The sequence below is a fragment of the Myotis brandtii genome, unplaced genomic scaffold (assembly GCF_000412655.1).
Source record: "Myotis brandtii unplaced genomic scaffold, ASM41265v1 scaffold7, whole genome shotgun sequence".
In the NCBI taxonomy this organism is placed as follows: domain Eukaryota; kingdom Metazoa; phylum Chordata; class Mammalia; order Chiroptera; family Vespertilionidae; genus Myotis; species Myotis brandtii.
The window spans coordinates 467191-491705 of record NW_005370740.1 but is presented as its reverse complement, the minus strand read 5'-3'; the positions used below and the strand labels follow the sequence as shown (position 1 = coordinate 491705).

Genomic DNA, 24515 nt, shown 5'->3' with positions numbered 1-24515 from the left:
GGACCCCCACCCTGATCCGGGACACCCTTCAGGGCAAACCAGCCGGCCCCCACCCATGCACCAGGCCTCTATCCTATATAATAAAAGGGTAATATGCAAATTGACCCTAACAGCAGAACGACTGGGAATGACTGGTCACTATGACACACACTGACCACCAGGGGGCAGACGCTCAATGCAGGAGCTGCCCCCTGGTGGTCAGTGCGCTCCCACAGGGGGAGCTCTGCTCAGTCACAAGCCAGGCTGATGGCTGCCAGTACAGCGGTGGTGGTGGGAGCCTCTCCCGCCTCCTCAGCAGCGCCAAGGATGTCCGACTTCAGCTTAGGCCTGCTCTCCGCTGGCAAGTGGGCATCCCCCAAGGGCTCCCGGGCTGCCAGAGGGATGTCTGACTGCCAGCTTAGGCCTAATCCCCCGGAGGCAGGCCTAAGCCAGCAGGTGGTTATCCCCCGAGGGGTCCCAGACTGCAAGAGGGCACAGGCCGGGCTGAGGGACCCCCCACCTGAGTGCACAAATTTTTGTGCACTGCCCTCTAGTTATAAACTATTTTTGAGGAGACAGAGGGAAGCTAGGTAGTCAGGAATCAAGACCAAGGCGGGGAGGGGGAAATAAAACCAGAAAGGCCAGCTAGGTTGTTACTAAGGCACCCCAACTGGGCAGGGAAGGAAGGGCACACACACAGGAGACATAAACTTTAAAATGTATGAATGTTGCTAAGACAGACAGCTTGCAGATAACCAATCACAAGGCAGTAAGACACATAAACCAATCCCAAGGATGTTGCTAAGGCAGATTCTTGGAAAAGAACCCATAAGGAGCTAGCAAGGCTGTATCCACCCCCTAAATTAAAAGTGGTGTGCTTCCTCTTGCCTCCTCCTTCTCCTTAGCATGTAATGGGTTCCTGACATTCCTGTGGTGGGGGAGCACATCCCTGTACCCAAGTGGCTTATGGTCATGTGGGACTGCACACATAGACTAATAGACTTTAATTTGCATTGTGAGAAATGGCTCACCTGCCCAAATTTCAAATGACGGACTAGGAAACAGAAGCATGGAGAAAATGAGACTTTTAATAACACTCTTTTTTTTTTTTTTTAATAACTCTCTTGAGAGCAGGTGTCCATTGTACAGGATCACGAGTAGGGCAAGAAACATAGCCTATTTATTTAGACCTTCCTCCAGTTCCTCATTGGCTGAGTACTATTTGATCACCTATTTTCTAATAGGTTGCCAAGGTCTTCCTGTCTCCCATTGGGTTATTTTAAAAAATTGCTGAGGCCTTCTCTAGTTGCCTCCACCCCCTTTGTCTAGCAGTGGTCGGCAAACTGCGGCTCGCGAGCCACATGAGGCTCTTTGGCCCCTTGAGTGTGGCTCTTCCACAAAATACCACGTGTGGGCGCGCATGTACAGTGGGCTTGATACTTTGTGGCCCAAGCGCAGAACTCTACAGATATCTGGCTGCTCCCCCCGCAATGCATCACCAGTGGACAAAGACAATGTTTACAATTTCTGTGTCCTTGAAAACCATTAGCACAAAGTCCTGCACACAGTAAGTTGGTAATTCACATTTGTCCAATTTAAGTATTTACTTCACCAAAAAATATTAACACCTCTTTATTGAAGCCACATCTAGTCAGCCAAATGGAGAACTGCCTTTATGTGTCTGTAGTAACTGAGTGGCCAACCTGCCTAAAAGCAGAATCCTTAGATTGTTAACACGACCTTCACGTGACCTATAGGTAGCATTCACACAATCTGGTCCACACCCACCTTTCTTTCCAGAACGCCCACCTCCTTCGCTCTTATCCTCATACTCCAGTCACAGGAACTGCTCCTTTTGTTCTTCAAGCCTGCACACTTCCTCACCCAGAAGCTGTTCCCTCTGCCCGAGGTGCTCCTACATTCCCCAGTCACCTGTAGTCTGTGCTTAATATAAATAGTACTAGAGGCCTGGTGCACGAAATTCATGCACTGGGGGGTGGGGGTCCCTCAGCCCGGCCTGCGCCCTCTCCCAGTCCGGAAGCCCTCGGACGATGTCCGCCTGACGGCTTAGCCCCTGCCGCTGCGCTCGCCAGCATGAGCCAGGCTTCTGGCTGAGAGGTGCTCCCCCTGTGGGAGTGCAATGACCACCAGGGGGAAGCTCCTACGTTGAGCATCTGCCCCCTGATGGTCAGTGTGCGTCATAGAAACCAATCATTCTGCCATTCAGTCGATTTGCGTATTAGCCTTTTACTATATAGCAGTGGTTCTCAACCTGTGGGTCGCAACCCCTTTAGGGGTCGAACGACCCTTTCACAGGGGTCGCCTAAGACCATTGAAAAACACATATATAATTACATATTGTTTTTGTGATTAATCACTATGCTTTAATTATGTTCAATTTGTAACAATGAAAATACATCCTGCATATCAGATATTTACATGACGATTCATAACAGTAGCAAAATTACAGTTATGAAGTAGCAACGAAAATAATTTTATGGTTGGGGGTCACCACAACATGAGGAACTGTATTAAAGGGTCGCGGCATTAGGAAGGTTGAGAACCACTCCTATATAGGATCATTTCCCTGAGGCCTTCCCAAACTCCTCCTCCAGCCCAGATTAAGTACCTTGTCATATACTTTCATTGGACTTTCAATGGCCCTTCCTCCAGTGTCCTTCACACACTTAGGTATCTCTGTGATTATATATCTATCTCCTCCACTAAGGAACTCCCTGAAGGCACTGATTATTTACCTCTGGTGGTGTGCTGGTAAATGCTTAACAACTTAGTCTCCAAAATTAGGTTCATACTAGAGGCCCAGTGCACGAATTTGTGCATGGGTAGGGTCCCTCTGGGTGGCCTGCAGGGATTGGGCTGAAATCCACAGTCCAACACTGCCTGCAGCTCCTACCTGCCGCTCTCACTCATCCTGGCCCCACTGTGCCTGCTGCAGGCTCGCGCCCAATCAGTCCCAATCGGGGGAGGCTCGTGCTGCTGCAGCAGCGCTTACCAGCTATGAGCCCTGCATCTGGTGCCCTCCCAAGGGGAGTGGCTTGTGGGATCGAGCTGAAACCAGCTCTCCGACATCCCCGAGGGGTCCCGGATTGTGAGAAGGCACAGGCCAGGCTGAGGGACCACTGCATGCTCAGGCCGGAGAGGGACCGCAGGAGGACTCCAGGCCGTGTCCAGCCCATCTCACTCAGTCCCGATAGGCTGGACGCCAGCAGCAAGCTAACCTACTGGTCGGAGCATCTTCCTGCTGGTGGTCAGTGCACATCATAGTGAGCGGTTGAGCAACCTTAGCATATCATTAGCATATTACGCTTTGATTGGTTGTTCAGTTGTTCTGCTGTTCGGTCTATTTGCATATTACCCTTTTACTATATAGGATATATATACGCATTTATTATAAACTAGAGGCCCGGTGCATGAAAGTCGTGAAAGGGGGGCTGTGTCCCTCAGCCCAGTCTGCACCCTCTCCAATCTGGGACCCCTCGAGGGATGTCCAACTGCCTGTTTAGGCCCAATCCCAGCCTCAACAGGTAGTTGGACATCCCTCTCACAATCCAGGACTGCTGGCTCCCACCCGCTTGCCTGCCTGCCTGCCTGATTGCCCCTAACTGCTTCTGCCTGCCAAGCTGATCACCCCCTAACCACTCCCCTGCCAGCCTGATCAGTGCCTAACTGCTCCCCTACCGGCCTGGTCCCCTCCAATTGCCCTCCCCTGCAGGCCTGGTCCCTCCTCAACTGCCCTTCCCTGCAGGCCTGATCGCCCCCAACTGCCCTCCCTGCAGGCCTGGTCCCCCCAACTGCCCTCTCCTGCAGGCCTGATCGCCCCCAACTGCCCTTCCTTTCAGGCCTGGACCCTCCCAACTGCTCTCCCCTGCAGGCCTGATCGCCCCCAACTGCCCTTCCTTTCAGGCCTGGTCCCTCCCAACTGCCCTCCCCTGCTGGCCATCTTGTGTGTTGGTGTGATGGTCAATTTGCATATTACTCTTTTATTAGATAGGACTTTACTGAAATAAAAGATGTATTACATACAATAGTAAAAAATATACAATACAGTAATAAATATATAGTAATCCTATCTAACAAAGAGGGAATATGCTAATTGACACGCTGTCACAAAGATGGCGGTGCCCAGAGCCAATAAGGAGGGAATATGCTAATTGACTGCCACACCCTCAAAGATGGCAGCGCCCACAGCCACAAGATGATGGCACCCAGTCCCCTCAGCCTCCCAGCCGCCCAGGGCCGGCCTAAGGTGCAGGCAAGCCTCGGATGTCGGCTGCCCAGCCACCCAGGGCCGCCCAAGGCTCAGGTAACCAGGGCCGGCCGAGGCTTGCACTGCTGGCAGTGGCAGCAGCAGAGGTGTGATGGGGGTGTCACCTTCCCCTGATCGCCGGTTGCCTCCTGCCCCTGAGGGCTCCCAGACTGTGAGAGGGGGCAGGCTGGGATGAGGGAACCCCCCTCCAGTGCATGAATTTTCATGCACCGGGCCTCTAGTATATAATAAAGTATGTAGCAATAAAATATATGATACTCTTTACTGCTAATTCCATATAGCCAATTGATTCTCACAGAATGCTGTCATAGACTTTTGTCTCATCTCTGCGGCCAACCTATGGATAAAATTGATAAGTAAGTGAATGGTGATTGATATTTTCATTTACTTTAAGAAATAAAACAAAACTGGAACAAGGAAGATGTACATCAAACATGATCTGAACAAATTACTTGCTGAATTGGACCCTAGTTTTCAACTACAAGAAGAGTATTTCCTCAATTTTAGGGGTGCTATTCAGAATGTAATGGCTACAGACTCAAACACTTTAAATTTAAACTGCAAATGTTAACATTTCACCATCACTTTCTGACACAATGAACAAAACAGTAAATGAAGCCATAATTTGTAGTGTCTGTTGGTGTCCGTGGTGTAAATACTCCCAACACAGCCAATTTCAAACCACCAACTTGACATCTCTGAACACAGACACATAGCTGGGAAGAGGTGTGCCATCGTTCATAATTACATAATATTTCCACCATGTGGCTACAAGAGATGTAAATGCTAAAATAATGAGGAAGTGATAAGATCTAAGTATTTACTACCCTTGTTTTTAATATAATTTATTTAATTGTAAGTTTATAGAATTCATTTTTAATAATGGCTGCAAAATTCCTGAAAATGTAACCACAAGGTCTGACTGAGCAGGCTCTGGCCCTCATGGTTCACTGCTACCATATTCCCAGTGTTTACTACTCAAAAAGTGCTCAATGAATATGTGAAGGGACAAAGTATAATATAACCCTGTAGTGACTTCACTCCTAAGAATCTGCTATTCCAGAAGCAATCTAGACTTTCCTGTAAAAAGATTTACCTACAGATGGAAATTTTGAAAGCTACAGAAAATATCAACATCTTCCATATAACACATTATCTTTGAAAAGGGGGGTAGGCTTTTAATTATTAGTATAAGCTCAAACGTAAGAAACCGTCTCTGATAAATTCTCCTTGAGGTATTTCTTCCACAAAAACTCTTAGGCCCTGCGAAGTTCATTTGAAATCCTTCAACAGTCTGATTTGGTTTAGCACCCTGTGTGGCATTATTCCCAGGGTGCTCCTTAGTTCTGGCTACGGCTCTGGAAAAACAGAGCCCAACCAGTACCTCCGGGCCCCAGAAGGCACTGAGCTAGTACTGAGAACGGCTGGGAGCTCACTCACTGGGTTTATTCAGGCTCAGCGTGGGTCCTCTTTCTTTTTCTTTTTTGTTTGTTTGTTAATCCTCACCAGAGAATATTTTTTCCCATTGATTTTTAGAGAGAATAGAAGGCAGGAAGGGAGGGGGAAGAGAGAGAAAGAGAGAGAGAGAGAGAGAGAGAAACATTGATGTGAGAGAGACACATTGATTGGTTGCCTCCCACATGTGCCTCAACTGGGGACAGGGATTGAACCTGCAACTCAGATATGTGCCCTTGACTAGGAATTGAACCCGTGACCCTTTGGTGTGTGGGCAGACACTAACCACTGAGCAACCAGCCAGGGCTGGGTCCTCTTCCTTAATTCTATTTCTGTTTTTTTTTTTTACATTGCTATTGCTACCCTCCCTTTAAGCTTCTTCCTCTGGACTTTACTCCTCCTTAGTTCCCTATTGATTCCCCTTCCTAAAGATGGTTTTGGTTCTTGGCTTCCCACCATCCACCCCACCTAACCACTAGTGATCCCTACCTAGATCTATGCCCGACTACCTGAATGCTCATCTCTACTTACTCTCTTCATGACAAAGCATAAAGTAATCAGCACCTGCAGTGTCCTTCAGACCATATTGTATCTCTATGCCTTTGACAAGCACAAGCATGTCCCAGCTGCTCCTTTAAGAATATAGGAGATTTTTATCTTCGCAGACTGTAATAAGAATGAAAGGGAAGAGTGATGTTTCAGATTCCCAAATCTATATATATATAAGGCTAATAAGCAAAGTGTCCCCTCGGGAGTTCAACCAGGAGACAGGGAGTTGGATCACTCGCTATGATGTGCGCTGACCAGCAGGGGCAGCGCAGAATGAAGGAAGGCCCCGGCCAGCAGCCGGAAGGCCCCGATTGGCCCTGATTGCCGGCGACGCCTAGGGACCCTACTCGTGCCCAAATTTCGTGCACTGGGCTTCTAGTCCTATTATAATAAATGGGTAATATGCAAATTGACACTAATGGCGGAACGACCACTTGCTATAACACGTACTGAACACCAGGGTATAGACGCTCAATGCAGGAGTTGCCCCCTGGTGGTCAGTGCACTTCCACAGGGGGAGCACCGCTCAGCCAGAAGCCGGCTCATGGCTGGCCAGAGCACTGGCAGGAGCCTCTCCCACCTCCACGGCAGCGCTAAGGATGTCGCGGGGAGCGGGACTAAGCCGTTAGTCGAACATCCCCCAAGGGCTCCCAGGCTGCCAAAGGGATGTCTGAGTGCCAGCTTAGGCCCAATCCCCTGGGAAGCAGGTCTAAGCCATCAGTCGGACATCCCCCGAGGGGCGTGGGACTGTGAGAGGGCGCAGGCCGGGCTAAGGGACCCTCCCCCACCCCCCAAGTGCATGAATTTTCGTGCACCGGGCCTCTAGTATAAAGTAAAGCTAAGCTTGCTTTTTCAGATTATGCACACTGCTCTTCTCCTCAGAAAGCAGTGCTGCTTTTAACAGCATATGAGCCCTCCCTCCCTTCCACTCACCCTAGTCCTCCACCCGTCCAGAGCAGTACACACCCAAGGCTCCACTATACTTATCCTGGGTTTCTAACCCTTTTTCCATTTCTAGTCACCAATGTCCTCATAACCCTCCAGTGGAAATTATTCCAAACTGCCTGGCCACAGGCCCTGCCGTCTTCCCCAAGTACTTTTCACATTGTGCCACCTTCTTATTTAAGAACCTAAGGGTCCCTGTAAAAGTCTAAGAGAATATTCCAGTTCCTAGGAATAAACACAAGTATCTATGGATCCAATGGGTGCAATGTCTCTACTTCATACAGAGAGAGGGGAAAAATATGAAAAAGCAAATAGGCAAAAAGAAACAATTGGTGGTTCTGGTAAAGGGTAAACAAGAGTTCCTTGTACTATTCGTACAATTTTGTATAGTTATATCAAAATAAAGTAACAAAAAAATAATCTAAACTCCTCATCTTAGCATCAAGTTTAACAATAAAGAGTTCCTTCTTACTAACCACCCCAGTCAAGCTGGCCTGTGATGGTCACACCTCTACCTACCATCTTGTTTTTGTCCCTCTCTCCATACCTCAACTCAGGATTTCCCCCACCCCTCCTGACCAACAACCGCTTCCTTCACTGGTTCACTTCTTCCAGTGGAGCTGAAGAAGGAAAAGAATTAATATTTATCATCTGCTACCAGCCAGGCCGATATCATTCTTGGTACTCACTGTATATTATTTTATCTAATTCTTCTAACAACTCTAACATGGAAGGTGTTAGCCTGAGACTTGGCAAGATTAAGACACTGGTCCAGAGCAAGCAAGAGATTAATCAAAATAAAAAAGCCAAAAATGGAAAAGCCAGAATAAAAAAAAACAGAAATTACCATTGAATCCTATGGGATTTATGCTAGTGAATGCAGCTATCTGACAAGATAAAATTAATATAATAAAAATTAGATAGTATTAGAAGGGGAGTTGGAAACAAGCTATGAATGTATACTAGGAAGTCAAAATATCTTGTCTAAAAGTGAAAGTTGTTTAAAAACACTCTAAACTATTACATTTTGTTTTGTTTTGTAATTTTAAAAAAGACCCTGTCCAAATTACATAGTCATTAAGTACAGAGCTGGAATGGGAACCCAGGTAGGCCTCTGCTGTCCATAGCTGACCACACCTCACTGCTTCCCTTTCCTGACCAACTCACCTACAACCTACTCACTCACTCAGTGCATGCCAGGCCCTGTTCTAAATGCTGCAGATACATTAGGGCAGCGTCACCAACCTTTCGGACCTCACGGACCACTGGTGGCGACCAGTGCAATAGAGAACAAACAGATAAAGCTCTCCAACTTCACGAAGCTTCCATTTTAGTGGGAGGAAACACAATAAAAACAGTCGTTATCAAACACGTATATAGCACTTACTCAATTTTATAAATATTAACTCATTTAATCTTCATAAAAAAAACTGAGTTAGGTATCATTCTTACAAATGAAGAAACCGAGCTAAGGGGGTTAAGTAATCTACCCAAGGTGACATAAAGAAGTACATTAGTGAAGCCAAGACTTAAACCCGGGCAGTCTGGATCCAGTGCCCAGGCTACTTACTATGCCTCTCCATAAACTTTAAGCATGCTGGAGGTTGGAAAGTACCCTGGAGAAAAGGAAAATATAAAGCAGGATAAAAAGAAAGAGGAGTACTAGGGAAAAGGGGACGTGTTGACATTTTAACTGGGTGGCATGAGAAGCTTTCATGGAGAAAGTAACATCTAAAAAAAGAAATTCAATGGCTAAGGAAGTTAACCATCTTGGGGAATAGTATTTCAGGGAGAGGAAACACTGTGCAAAGGCCCTGAGGCAGGGCGCCTGGAGTGTTGGAGGGAACTGTAAGGTGCCAGAGAAGCTTGAGTAGAGGGAGGGAGGGGAATAGTAACTACTGCATTTTTAAAAATATACATATATTTTTATTGATTTCTGAGAAGGAAGAGTGTGAGAGATAGAAACATCAACGATGAGGGAAGAACCAAGATGGTGGTGTAGGTAAATGCAGGTACTTGCAGCCTCCCACAACCACATCAAAATTACAACTAAAATACAGAACAACCATCATTCAGAAACGCCTGAAAGATGGCTGAATGGAAGTCCTACAACTAGAGAAGTAAAGAAGAAAGCACACTGAGACTGATAGGAGGGGCGGAGGCACTGAACAGGCTGGTCTGACACCCACATGTACCATTGTTTTCATTGGGAGGGAGATTGTCACTGGGTAGGTTGCCTGAGATGAGCAAAGGGGTCCCAGCCCCACACCAGCCCCCCACCCCAGGGTCCCATATCTCTAGTATGTTCCTTTAAACTAGCTGACAGCCAACATCTCTCTACAAATGGCAAAACTATGGCAAAGAACAATTAAGTGATTCCCCTGAGTTCACTGTACAGCAGCAGCTGAATCAAAGTTTTCTTATCTAGACTGAGAGATCAGGGAATGTAGAGGCCATAACAGCTTTATCCTCCTTTGTGGCCCACCCATCCCCTCTCATGCCCAGCACAGAACCTTATAGACCTAAGACAGTGAGGACTTCAGATGTTCTGGATCATAAGAACAGGCTCACAGATAGTAATGATTGACACAGTGAACCAAACAGTGACACAGTGTATCAAACACATCAACACAGGCATAAGGCACAAACATTTAGTTACATCACTGAGAATGTAGCTAAATGCAGTGATCACCCCCTTTACACAAAGAGCCTTCTCTGTACTCCTTTCTCATCATGTGCAGAATTTCCAGACTCCTTTTCCCATAGTTCCCAGGGAAGTAAGCAAGCTCTAGCTACTTAGAATAATAATATTCTTATTATTACAGAATATGCATTAGTCACTGCCCTATCTCTGATTTCAATCTTTTAAAGTAGCAAAAAGAAAACCCCTTTCTGCACTAAGTCAGAAATGGTTGGGTACCTTTTCCACTCATTTTATTTCCAAAATAAATTACTCCAATCTAATTTCATTTTATTTTCCAGATCAAACCTAGAAAAAAAAAATCCATCCTAGAAGAATCATTTTCTATAGGTTGAGATGCAGTGGAGGTCCCAGAAAGAACATGTTTGTAACTAAAATTGAGATCTTGAGTACTGTGACTGTTGTTCCATTTAAGAGATTAACTTTTTCATGAAGACAGCAGGGAATGGCAGGAGCTGTGTGAAGCAAAACATAGTGCCAGCCCTCTAGCAGCTGGAAGCTCAAGATAACAAGTTATCCTTCAGCTCTTAGACTGCTTCTCTTTTTAGGCAATTGCTGGTCCTGCCACACCCCACTAAGCAGCTGCTCAGTTAGGTAAATGATGGGAGTATGAGTTCCAGAGCAGAACAGGTACCTACCTGTGTCTATAATGCTGTTAAAGGAAGCAGTAGCATTATTTTTTCACACATGACAGGTAATTTTAGAGTAATAGCTATCGAGGGGTGCTAGGTTCAAAAACAACTATTAGATAATAGTACTGTATCAATGTTAAGTACCTGATGTTGATCACCATAATATGGTTATAGAAGAGGATGCGCTTATTCTTGATAAACCTACACTGAAGTAAATAGGGGTTAAAGGGGCACAAAGTCTCCAACTTTCAAATGGGTCCAAAAAAAAAAAAAAAGCATATATATGGGCGGTGGGGAGAAAGATAAAGCACACAGGTCAAAATGTAAACTATTAATAAAATGCAATTAAGAAATGTAGATAACAGCTAGAAGGGGCACCGAGTACTGCTCTTGCAACTTCTCTGTAAATCTGAAATATTATCAAAATTAAGAGTTATCCAAAAACGGAACTTTACCTATTCCCTGACAGATAGATGGGCATGCTGTCCCAGTCACAGCAGGAGCCACTTCCTGCCTAAAGCACCTAGAAACCAAGGCAGCAAGGTGGCTGGCATTGTGACACTCACAGGGAGACAATCAGAACAATTAACCATGCTGACAGAATCTGGGAGCACCTAAGACACCAGCTATTTCTGGGTTTTTCCCTAAAATCAGGTCATATTTTCTGGGTTTTTCTCCAGAATCAAGTCATATTCTTGGTACATGGAAAACGAGACCAGGTTTACCAAAACGGGGCTGGGCAGGCACCAAACTTGAAACTTCAGTGTTATCTGGGCTCTGACCTCTCCTTATCTCCTCTATCTAATCAGTGTTCTCCAAAGTTCTCTGGCATCAAGTCCCTTCCTCTCTATTTCCATCACCAACATTTTGTTCCAGTTTCTGGTCATGTCAAACCTGAACATCACCAGTTGCTCAGAGTTGGCAAACCATGAGCTGTGGGCCAAATCCAACCTGCAAGTGAAGGATGGCTTTTACATTTCTAAACAGCTGAGGCAAAAATAAATTAAAAAAAAAAAAGACTGGTGACATGTGAGAATTATATGAAACTCAAATTTGGGGGACATAAATGAAAGCTTCATTGGCACATGGCCACACCCATTCATTTATTAGTTGTCTGGCTGCTTTGATACTACAATAGCAGAGCTGAGGCATCAGAGACCATATGGCCCACTGAAACCTAAAATATTTACTTTCTGACCCTTTACAGTAAAAAGTTTGCTGGCTTCTCCCATAGTTGGTCTTGCTTGACTGTCATCTCTCCCACCTCCACGAGATTAAACAACATAAAATGCTACTTTCATACTGTTGTTCAGTGTTAGACACCTCTGATGAACTCCCTGTTGCCTATACTACACACTGTGCCATAGCATCCATCAGACCAGATGAATAAACTTGCTTCTAACAAGAAAAGCCCATAAGGCCATGCCTTTGTTCATGCTGTTCTCTGCCTATTAGAAAACTCTTCTGGCCTTCAACTGCTAAGCTCATTGCTAACTTAACCTCCCAAGAATACTTCCTGGTTCCCTCTCCTCTGCTTCCACAGCACCCTATACTTACCCTCATTGCATCTCTTACCACTCTACACTAAAAATCTATTTGTGTGTCTGTCTCCCCAGCTACAGTAAGATTCCAGAGGGCAAGGAACACATCTTACTCACCTCCCAGAACCTGGCACAGCAGTCCATACATACTGAACTCTCCCCCAACCCCACCAGGCTCACTCTCAACCCTAAGCTTTGCTCATCCCAGCACCCCTTCATCTCATCGAGATAATCCTAGCAATGACCGGGGACACAGTCTCCACAGGTCCATGACAATCAGTGCAGACTAGGGTTCAAACCCCAGGCTCCTCTCACTCCAGTCTGTGTGATCTTGGATAAGATAACCTCTGGGGTCATCACTGGTAAAGTGGGATGTTGCAGCCTCACCTAACCTGCAGGGTTGACAGTGCATGGAAACATCTAAACCAGTGCTTGGCATACAATAAATTCTCAATGAAGTCACCTGTCTGTCCCATTTTGGTATTTCATTGTTTTTCCTCCCCCTTTACCCAAATGAGTGGTTCATGGGCAGGGATAACGTGATACACTTCTACAAACTGTGCCCTGCCCTAATACCCAGTATAGCTCAACATATGGAGGAGGAGCCTAAGAAATGGTAAATTAATGAACAAATTATCCCAAGAAGTCTAAAGAGTTGCTAATAAGAAAAATAATGCAGAGCCAGAGATAAGGCAGAGAATAATGAAATAGAAAGCAGGAGGGGAGAAACCAAGATGGCGGCATAGGTTAACACCGGAGTTTGCTGCCTCGAACAACCACTTCAAAAATACAACTAAAGGAGCCTAAGAAATGGTAAATTAATGAACAAATTATCCCAAGAAGTCTAAAGAGTTGCTAATAAGAAAAATAATGCAGAGCCAGAGATAAGGCAGAGAATAATGAAATAGAAAGCAGGAGTTGGGGGCTGGAGACACTTGAGGGAACTCATATTAATAAGCACAAACCCACTCATGCTCCCTGGAGGCTGTTTGTGGATGAAAGGAAACCAAAGTCTTAAAATTCCACTTCGAGTTTCGTAAGTATGGATCAATAATAGTACTAGCTGACACTTAGGGTGCTCACTGTGTACTTACCAAGTGCTTGGAAGAATTCTAAATGCTTAAGACCATTGTATAGGTGAAGAAACTGAGGCCCAGGGAGGTTAAAGAACACACCCAAAGTGATACACAGTCTAATTCTAGAGTTCATGCTCTTCAAGACATGTTGGGTTTTGTTTTGTTTTTAACCCTCACCCAAGGATATGTTTTTATTGATTTTTACAGAGAGAAGAAAGGAGAGAGAAACATCAATGTGAAAGAGAAAATCAAACCCACAACTAGGTAGGTGCCCTAACTGGGAATTGAACCTGCAATCTTTTGGTGTATGGGACAATGCTTCAATCAACTGAGTCATCTGGCCAGGGCTGGAGGTTGTTGTTTTTTAATCTAATGTAGTTCCATCGTTTACCAGGTGAGAGATCTCAGGTAAGTCATCTAACCTCACTGCGCCCCATGTTTCCCAAACTAAATGCATCATCATTTACTTAACTTATTGTAAGAATTAAAGGAGATTGCTCTGGCTGGGTGGTTCAGTTGGTTGGGGCACCATCCCATGCACCAAAAGGTTACAGGTTCGATTCCATGCCAGGGCACATACCTAGGTTGAGGGTTCAATTCCTGGTCAGGGCATGTACGGGGGTTGAGGGGAGGCAACCAATTGATGTTTCTCTCTCTCTCTGTTTCTCCTCTCTCTTAGAAAAAAATCAATTAAAAAAAAAGAATTAAAGGAGATCCTGTCATAAGGTGTATTTATAAAACAGACTCCTGATAAATTAGTTCCCTTCCCACCTTTCCCATATACCTCAATATAATCCTTAATATAAGTAAGGATTTTAGCCAAATTCCTTGACCTCCTTTACTACTGGGGAACAATCTTTACTCCACCCTGGGTTTTCCTGTGTATTGCCTATGCCCAAGCCTCTGGATTCCACAAAAGCCTGCAAAAAACAGCCTGGAGACAAGCATGAAAGGAAAGCCAGTGCACAAGTAGCTTAGTGAAGCAGCACAGATGGCAACGTTCCAGATGACTCCTGTGCAATTAATACTATATGAGCAAAGGCTAGCCAGCTGGGTGCTGCCAGGACACACTCTGACAGCCAGCCATGACAGCACCTGGTTCTGTCTGCCACACCAACAAGCGGGATGACAGGTCTGGAGGCCTGTAAAGGCAGAGCCCAGTAACATCCATGGCTCTAAGGTTGCATGTGTGGTGGGCAACAGAGAGGGCAAGGCAGGTAAAAGTGACAGGCAGTCATTCCCACCAATGGTGGAAGATCAGACTTCCTGAAAAAGTTGTATCTAGAGAAGTAAAATTTTAAATTCCTAGAGAAGAAATTCTGTTGCAAAATTCTTGTACTGTGAAGAATTAAATTTAAAGCCAAGAAGTACAGATACACACTGTATTTTGGAAGTTAATCCACATTTCTATACATCAAGTTTTTTTTTTAAGCAAGGGAAACCTTTAAGCTGATGACCCCTTCTCTGGGGTCATTGTCATGGACAGAGAGAACTTTTCCTTAGCAGCATGTAAAAAGGTCTAAATGTTATTACCACACCGAGACAACTCAATTAATATAGCAGAGCAATTGTCAGAAGTTGCTTAACTCATTTCTAGAAAACATAAGTAATTTCTATTTGAATGGACTTAAGGAAGATGGAGGAGTGGGAGGCCTGGCAGACACCACTCCAAGGCTACCACCAGGTTCCAAGGTCCCTGCAGTATTGTGGTTCTAGGGTGAGAAAAGAGCCTTGAAGATAACATGGTCACCTCTAATTCCCAAAGCATCAGTTAAGCACCTCCATACCCAGGACTACTCCCACTCCTGCTGAAACACCTGGGAAAGAGAACAACCTGACAGCAGGCTCTTCTAGCAAGGGCTGCCAATCCACTGGAGCAGTGACTCCAGGTAAGTAGTGACTGCAAAGACAATCTGCCAAGCCAAACAGATCCACAGTGATGATGGGCCTAAAGGCAGCCTGCAGGAAGGGGCGATGGCACCAGCCTTTCCTGCAACCAAGGTACAGGGCTGGTCCTCAGAGAGGAGCTGTAAAGTGATCCTTTGTTTGCAAAAACACAAACATTCCAGAAACAATAGCCACAGCGGGTAGGTAAATTCTAGGAATTCTCAATCTATGTGTGCAAAATTAACAAAACCTAATCAAGAACTATTTTGCCAATTAGTATACATTTTCTTTTTTCCCCCCTTCTTTTTAAAAAATATATTTTTAAAGAGAGGAAGAGAAAGGGAGAGAAACATCAATGTGAGAGATAAACATAGATCAGTTGCCTCTAGCACACACCAGGACTAGGGTTCAAACCCACAACCTGGGCATGTGCCCTGACAGGGAATCAAAACAGCAACCTTGCCCTAGCCAGTTTAGCTCAGTGAATAGAGCATCGGCCTGCAGACTGAAGGGTCCCGGGTTTGATTCCGGTCTAGGGCACGTACCTCAGTTGCAGACTCCTCCCCGGCCCTGGCTCTGGCAAGTGCAGGAGGCAACCAATCGATGTGTTTCTCTCACATCGATGTTTCTCTCTGTCTTTCCCTCTCTCTTCAACTCTCTCTAAAAGATCAATGGAAAAATATCCTCGGGTAAGGATTAACAAAACAAACAACAAAAAACAACAAAGTGTAAAAAAATATAAACAAAACAGCAACCTTTTGGTGTATGGGACAACTCTCAAGCAACTGAGCCACACTGGCCAGTATAAATTTTCTTACCACTTCATGTTCAGAGCTCCCTGGCCAATTAAGTCACTTATCACAACACTATGGTTTTCTGTATTTGTGTCTGCCACCGGTAGAATTGTAGTGACCTCTTGTAGGTGAACATCATATTATCTGGCACTTGCTCACATATAGTAGTTGCTCACTAAATGTGCTGAAAGAAAGTCCCAGTGTGTAAACTAAAGTTCTTATATTTCCTGGCTCCCTAAGGGTGGTTGAAGCCCATAGCTTCTTTGTGCCCACTCTGCCCACTAAGGCTGGGCACACCATATACAGTAAATCCTGGAGCCTGATTCAAGTTGCCATCTCACAAATTTCTTTCCCGGCCCATACTTTTTCTTCTCCATTTCCTCTTCCTTTCACTCCCTTTGCACTTCACCTTTTTAGCGAGGTAATTAAACACACAGGACTTGGAGTCATCTAGCCTCTGCAACTTACTGGGTTTATGGACCTGTTACTCTCTGGAATAGTTCTATTGTAAAATAGAAGTGATTAGACCTACCTGAAGACTAGAAATGATGTGTGTATACAAAGCACTTGGCACAGTGTCTAGTCCACAATAAAACTCAGTAAGTGACAGTTATCTACTCTAATAAAAGAGAAAGATGCAAATTGACTGTACCTTCACACCCACCAGCCAATCAGGAGTGAGTATGCAAATCAACCCAACAAATATGGCACTTAATTTGCATATGCAGGCGCCAAGCGGCCAGGGGCGGGGCGGGACGCAGGCCTTCCGCACCACCTCAGCCGCTCCGGGCCTCTGGGCAGCGTGGGAAGGCGGAAAGGCAGCTCCAGGCTGGAACGAAGGCAGAAAGGCGGCTCTGGCCAGAGCGAAGGCAGTGTCGGCCCCAGGGGAAGGAAGGCCCATTCTTGCACGAATCTTCGTGCATCAGGCCTCTAGTTACTATGTAATTGTCCATAGGAACCATTTATCTAAATGGTGTTTATAATGCTAAAAGGCAGATTGATTTTTCCCCCTACCTCTGTATGTCTGCTTTTGAGACAAACCTACCTATTTTGAAAACAAACTAAACATGTCCCTGTCACTAGTTAAAATCTTCCCTTTTTCTTTTTCACAGGGAAATTAAATGAGTGATCAGTCATGATCAAACTGGGTAAAAGATTCTGTTGCAATCAGTGGTTAGGATCCCAGACTAGTTTGGTTAAAAAACTAAATACATGAAATAAAAATCATCCATAAAGTAGCTGAGCTAGGGCAATAACAGGTTCTAGGTCTTGGGAACCAGAAACCCACACCAAGTAAAAGGCAGAGTAAATCATGTTACCTCCATTTCTTCACCTATAAAAAGGGTATAATATACTGTACTAAACTTTGATGACCTCACAAAAGTAAGAATCAATGAGATAACAGGTTTTGAAAAAGCTTTCACTTCTTCAAAGGAAAAGCAGTAAGTAAATTCAGAGCATGATTATTATTAAAATGTAATGCCTTGCCCTAGCCAGTTTGGCTCAGTAGATAGAGCGTCGGCCTGCAGACTGAAGGGTCCCAGGTTCGATTCCGGTCAGGGCATATCCCTTGGTTGCGGGCACATTCCCAGTAGGGGGTGTGCAGGAGGCAGCTGATCGATGTTTCTCTCTCATCAATGTTTCTAACTCTCTATCCCTCTCCCTTCCTCTCTGTAAAAAAATCAATAAAATATATTTAATAAATAAATAAGTAAAATGTAACGCCCAATAATATGACATAAATAAGCCAGTAATGTTTCTTACTCTTTTAAGAACATTTTGATAACCTTTAAAATATATATATATATATTTTATTTCAGATAAGGGAGAGGGAGAGATAGAAACATCAATGATGAGAGGGAATCATTGATCAGCTGCCTCTTGCACGCCCCACACTGGGGATTGAGCCCACAACCAGGCATATGCCCTGACAGAATCTAACATAGGTCAACTCTCAACCACTGAGCCACTCTGGCCAGCCTTGATAGCCTTTTAATCTGTTCACATGGAGCCTACTAGAAGCAGCAGAAGGTAAACAGCTGCTCTTCATAAAGCCCAGGTCAGAGGCAGAGCCCATCAAACTTAAGACTGCCCTTACTTGCCAGTCAGGCCTCTCCCATCCGGGCCAGCTCTGATGCCAGTGCCAGAAATTAGGCAAGGTTTATGGTTCCACTTGGACATGTCAAAGCAACAACCAAAATCCTCATCCACAAGCTACTCAACAGACCCACAGAGTTGTCTTTAAGTGTGTACCATCCTTTCTGAAAAAATGCAACACAAGCCAGGAGGAAGTGCTCAATTTTTCCTTGTTTGATTTTCATTTGTAGGTCCAGAGGTTTGAGTTTCATTTTTAACCTAACATAAAAATTTTAATGTGAGAGGTAGAGGTTGGGGTGGGAAGAAGACTGACAGGGGCTAATCTTCCTAACTTAAGAGGGGAGCATGCAATCAAACTGCATCCAATTTCATCACCCACAAATGTCCTGAGAGAAAAAAGATTATTTACATTTATTAAACATCTACTATGTACTCTAGAGTCTATTTTCTCTCCCACACTTAGAAACACCACAAACAGCCATCACCAGGGAGGGAACCAGGGAACCATACCAGGAAGATGGGTGTGAGGGGAGTCACAATCTGGTAATCAAGTCCTAGACATTTCAATGGTTAGTGTTATGAACACAAAGAGTCTTGGCTAGGAACCAAGTTCAAGTTCCTAAAGATCCTTTGCAAGAGGAACTCCCAAACTGTTTTCCCTAAAATTCTGGAATTAACTCATGCTATTTAATGTACTATTTTAAAAGTTTAAACAATTTTTAAGCCTGGAGCAGCACAAGAATTCAATGTAGGGCTAAAACAACCTGAGCCAGATTTCTGACTCAAGCACATCTGACAAATATGGAATTCATAAGATCCCCTTAAAGGCCTTTTACAGATGTGCTCACAGGGGAAGGCAACCACAACAATGAACTGGCATATGTGTGGCCAGGTAATGAGAGAGCAAAGCCTTCCTGCTGGCAGCAACAATTCCAAGTACGAAGTCTTTCTCACTATAAAACCCAACTCATTCTCACTCCTAGGTTACAAGCTGTCATCCTAAATGATTGTCTATGTCGAAAACTGTCAGATGGGACCAAATGCACATTGGTGTTCTGATGTTTAAATGCCATTCTCTTTATCCACATCCCACTAAAAAAGAAAAAAAGTGATAAGCCTTAAAAAAAAAAGACACTATTTACAATTCACCTCCATTCCTCTGCATTAATGCACTTCATGTAAACCATTAACATTCCTCTGCATTAACGCATTTCATGTAAACCATAATTAACTTCTGCGTTAAATACCAACATTAAAAGAACATAAATGTGGTTTGTATTCGGTGGAAACGCTTTCCCTGAATTATGACTGTGGAGAAAAATCAGCCAAGATATAAGGCCAGTCCATGTCCCTGGACGGGATGAGGTAAGAGGTCTTGCCTGAGGGCCCAACAAACTGCGATGACTAGCTTACCATCCTCCCAGAACCCCACAGCTCAGGCTGCCACAGCGTCCGCTTCCTGCTAACACCCGGTGAGCCTCTGATCTGGGTACAGGGCTCCTTGAGGTGATTTGTAAAGTAGGAATTTCCAATGTGCCACGCAGACCTCCAACAGCGAGGTCTGGTGAGGCAGTTAGGGAAGCGGGAGGGGGAGGCTCATAGATAAGTGATGCATGTGGCTGCCATCATCTCACCCTGTCCGAGAAAATACAAGGAAAAAGAACTTGAGGGTCCTTTCCTGGCCATCTGCCACACAGACCTCAACAGCCTACTCAGCCCCCGCCAGGCCTGCAGACCAAGGCTCTCAGGACAGGACCTACCCGTGGAGGCCGACGATCCGCCGGCCACAGGCGACTGAAGAGGGTCTGGTCCCCAGCTCCGGGGAAGGCCAGCGGCCCGGCAGCGGGCAGGCCCCACTCACCCCCAGCTCCCAGAACCTGCACCAAATGCCTTCCAGAGCCTCCACCCGAGTCCCGCTCCCGCTCCCGCTTCCACAAAGCGCTGAAACCTCCCTGGGACTCGGGCCCGCACTCCTGCGCCGCACCCAATTCCAGGGACCCGGAGGCCGGGCCCCGCCGGAAAAGGGCTTGGAAAGTCCGCCAGAAGGAGGCGCCAGCCACACGGCGGCCCCCGCGCCCTCGAAAGCCAGGGCGGCAACGCTTCGGGCACAAGTCGGGTAGTTGTGATCACCTGCTCCAGGCCGCCAGCCGTCGTCCGCGGAAACCCCGAGCTCGGGGTGCAGCCCGGTCCTCACCTCCGCCTCATGCTGCTGTGTTCACCTGGCGCCGGCGACCCCTGGCCGGCCCTGGCCACAACCCAGCAGCTCAACAGCATCCAGCGCGGACCACTGCACGGAGCGGGCAGCCCAGGCAGCTGCGAGGCTGCCGGCTGGGAGGGCACATGGAAGGGCAAGGGCTGCAGCCCTCCAGCGCGACCACAGGACCCCGGCCTTGGGGGGTGACAGATCTAAGTGCACCTCGGGAAGTGCCACATAGCTCCCAACCTCCGGGACGCTGTTGCTACCTACAGGCTCCAACAGTGCCAGAATCTCACGGTTACAGGCAAAAGATAAAGAAATAAGCTGTTGCCTCGCAATTCCCCTTCTCTACTCCCCCCCCTCACGGTTCACATGGTACATTCCTCAAAGCCTGGCCTTGGCGACGGAGGGAGCAGTGGATTGGTTGGGAATCTTGGAAAGGAACGAGGAGACACAAATAATGGCCAATGGAAAAACGCGGTGGGCTGCCAGATGAGAAAAAGAGAGGGTGCGCTTAAAGGGGACTCGTTTGTTGCTCTCAGTACCCGCCACACAGCAAAACTAGAATGTTCTTCCTGTTCCTATCCAGATGGGAAACAAAGAAATTAGGGGAATCCTCAAATTTGGGGGTTAGAGAGCTAAAAGAAAATGTGGACAGAACTGAACCAGATATAAGTGTGTGACTTTGGATGGGTTACTCCATTCTCTCAGCCTCAGTTTCCTCATCTAACACAATGAGGACATTAAGCAAGCATTAATCTCTGATGGTCCTCATATTTTGTGATCCTATGATCCTTTGTATGGGATTAACAATATTTACTCTTCAATATTCTTCGATTTGGTGCATGCTCCACCATCCTAAAGAACTTTGGCTGGAAGTTGGTAGACTTTCTGACACCAAATCCTTTACAAAGACAGTATCAACCACATCTTTTGTAAAGACAAATTAAATATTATTTCTGGATCCCTGCTCTCTTAAAACAGAGCATTTTTCTTATTCTTTCTTATATGTGGAGAGTCCACCCTCCCTCCTGAAAATCTCATAATTTCTACTTTTCCAATAGTCACCTCTTCCTCTTCTCTCCTCACCCACGTAATTAGATAAAACTTCAATTAATATTCATTTGCCTGTTGAACTGTTCAGAATCCCTGTCTTTAACAACAAATCTCGTTGCTCAGTCCTCATTAGAGTTACTAAAGTGCTCCTCTCTATCTGAAGTCTGTGAAGGCCACTCAGCTATGCATAGCCAAATATGCTTTCAGTCATACTACTTGTCAAATTTAAGACTTTGAAAACACCCTCTTGAAGCCTAGTCTGCTCTATTTTAGAGCAAGTGGTCAGGCCTGCATTTAGGCTATCAAACTTCTTTTTTCAGAACTTTTCAATCTCCCATCATCTGGTCACCCTACACCCACTCAACCTTCTTCCAAATTTTATCAGTTGTTTAGATATAATTTCTACTCCCAGACAGACAACTAATCTATTACTCAGAGATCTCTGGAAAGTCCAGTTCCTCCATGAAGTCTTCCTAGGCTGATTAACAGAAGCCGATAGTTTACACAGCTCCCATTTCTACTCTGTGCCCCCATAACACTGATTTTCTGCCCCAATATGCAATTTGTATTGACATATTTACTTCTCTCATGCATTTACAACAGCAGTGACGGCAGCTTACATTTATTAAGTGCTTTGCATGCATTATTTCATTTCACCTTCATGTCAACTCTATGAAATGTTGTTATTCTTACTGTTTATATAAATAAAACTAGAGGCTCGGTACATGGATTTGTGCACCGGTGGGGTCCCTCGGCCAGGCCTGTGCCCTCTTGCAATCAGGGACCCCTCGGGGGATGTTGGAGAGCCGGTTTTGGCCCGATCCCTGCAGGCCCGGTCCAGACAGGAGGGAGCCTGATGCCCACAAGCCCAATTCAGACAGGAGAGAGCCCGATCCTGTGCGTTGAGCATCTGCCCCCTGGTGGCCAGTGAGTGTCATAGCAACCAGTGGACCAGTGGAACAGTTGAACAGTTGCTTACGCTTTTATATATATACTAGTTTGCAGCTGGTCACACCCCCTTCAGGGTGGGGGTCCCCACTGGGGTGCCTGGCCAGCCTGGATGAGGGGATGATGGCTGTTTGCAGCTGGTCACACCCCCTTCAGGGTGGGGGTCCCCACTGGGGTGCCTGGCCAGCCTGGATGAGGGGATGATGGCTGTTTGCAGCTGGTCACACCCCCTTCAGGGTGGGGGTCCCCACTGGGGTGCCTGGCCAGCCTGGATGAGGGGATGATGGCTGTTTGCAGCTGGTCACACCCCCTTCAGGGTGGGGGTCCCCACTGGGGTGCCTGGCCAGCCTGGATGAGGGGATGATGGCTGTTTGCAGCTGGTCACACCCCCTTCAGGGTGGGGGTCCCCACTGGGGTGCCTGGCCAGCCTGGATGAGGGGATGATGGCTGTTTGCAGCTGGTCACACCCCCTTCAGGGTGGGGGTCCCCACTGGGGTGCCTGGCCAGCCTGGATGAGGGGATGATGGCTGTTTGCAGCTGGTCACACCCCCTTCAGGGTGGGGGTCCCCACTGGGGTGCCTGGCCAGCCTGGATGAGGGGATGATGGCTGTTTGCAGCTGGTCACACCCCCTTCAGGGTGGGGGTCCCCACTGGGGTGCCTGGCCAGCCTGGATGAGGGGATGATGGCTGTTTGCAGCTGGTCACACCCCCTTCAGGGTGGGGGTCCCCACTGGGGTGCCTGGCCAGCCTGGATGAGGGGATGATGGCTGTTTGCAGCTGGTCACACCCCCTTCAGGGTGGGGGTCCCCACTGGGGTGCCTGGCCAGCCTGGATGAGGGGATGATGGCTGTTTGCAGCTGGTCACACCCCCTTCAGGGTGGGGGTCCCCACTGGGGTGCCTGGCCAGCCTGGATGAGGGGATGATGGCTGTTTGCAGCTGGTCACACCCCCTTCAGGGTGGGGGTCCCCACTGGGGTGCCTGGCCAGCCTGGATGAGGGGATGATGGCTGTTTGCAGCTGGTCACACCCCCTTCAGGGTGGGGGTCCCCACTGGGGTGCCTGGCCAGCCTGGATGAGGGGATGATGGCTGTTTGCAGCTGGTCACACCCCCTTCAGGGTGGGGGTCCCCACTGGGGTGCCTGGCCAGCCTGGATGAGGGGATGATGGCTGTTTGCAGCTGGTCACACCCCCTTCAGGGTGGGGGTCCCCACTGGGGTGCCTGGCCAGCCTGGATGAGGGGATGATGGCTGTTTGCAGCTGGTCACACCCCCTTCAGGGTGGGGGTCCCCACTGGGGTGCCTGGCCAGCCTGGATGAGGGGATGATGGCTGTTTGCAGCTGGTCACACCCCCTTCAGGGTGGGGGTCCCCACTGGGGTGCCTGGCCAGCCTGGATGAGGGGATGATGGCTGTTTGCAGCTGGTCACACCCCCTTCAGGGTGGGGGTCCCCACTGGGGTGCCTGGCCAGCCTGGATGAGGGGATGATGGCTGTTTGCAGCTGGTCACACCCCCTTCAGGGTGGGGGTCCCCACTGGGGTGCCTGGCCAGCCTGGATGAGGGGATGATGGCTGTTTGCAGCTGGTCACACCCCCTTCAGGGTGGGGGTCCCCACTGGGGTGCCTGGCCAGCCTGGATGAGGGGATGATGGCTGTTTGCAGCTGGTCACACCCCCTTCAGGGTGGGGGTCCCCACTGGGGTGCCTGGCCAGCCTGGATGAGGGGATGATGGCTGTTTGCAGCTGGTCACACCCCCTTCAGGGTGGGGGTCCCCACTGGGGTGCCTGGCCAGCCTGGATGAGGGGATGATGGCTGTTTGCAGCTGGTCACACCCCCTTCAGGGTGGGGGTCCCCACTGGGGTGCCTGGCCAGCCTGGATGAGGGGATGATGGCTGTTTGCAGCTGGTCACACCCCCTTCAGGGTGGGGGTCCCCACTGGGGTGCCTGGCCAGCCTGGATGAGGGGATGATGGCTGTTTGCAGCTGGTCACACCCCCTTCAGGGTGGGGGTCCCCACTGGGGTGCCTGGCCAGCCTGGATGAGGGGATGATGGCTGTTTGCAGCTGGTCACACCCCCTTCAGGGTGGGGGTCCCCACTGGGGTGCCTGGCCAGCCTGGATGAGGGGATGATGGCTGTTTGCAGCTGGTCACACCCCCTTCAGGGTGGGGGTCCCCACTGGGGTGCCTGGCCAGCCTGGATGAGGGGATGATGGCTGTTTGCAGCTGGTCACACCCCCTTCAGGGTGGGGGTCCCCACTGGGGTGCCTGGCCAGCCTGGATGAGGGGATGATGGCTGTTTGCAGCTGGTCACACCCCCTTCAGGGTGGGGGTCCCCACTGGGGTGCCTGGCCAGCCTGGATGAGGGGATGATGGCTG

At 47.5% G+C, this 24515-nt stretch overlaps 1 protein-coding gene across 12 annotated transcripts in view; it reads right to left on the bottom strand.

The window, feature by feature from the left end:
* MICAL3 (microtubule associated monooxygenase, calponin and LIM domain containing 3) overlaps positions 1–21006 on the bottom strand; it is a 293552-nt gene extending 272546 nt beyond the window's left edge. For 5 of the 12 annotated variants that reach the window (XM_014529900.1, XM_014529902.1, XM_014529903.1 and 2 more), the window contains exon 1: positions 20075–21006. The gene's annotated coding sequence lies outside the window, so the exon portion shown is untranslated. The remainder of the gene's footprint in view (positions 1–20074) is intronic. The other 7 variants (XM_014529904.1, XM_014529905.1, XM_005882169.2 and 4 more) reach the window with 6 other exon arrangements.
* Between the last annotated feature and the right edge of the window lie 3509 nt (positions 21007–24515).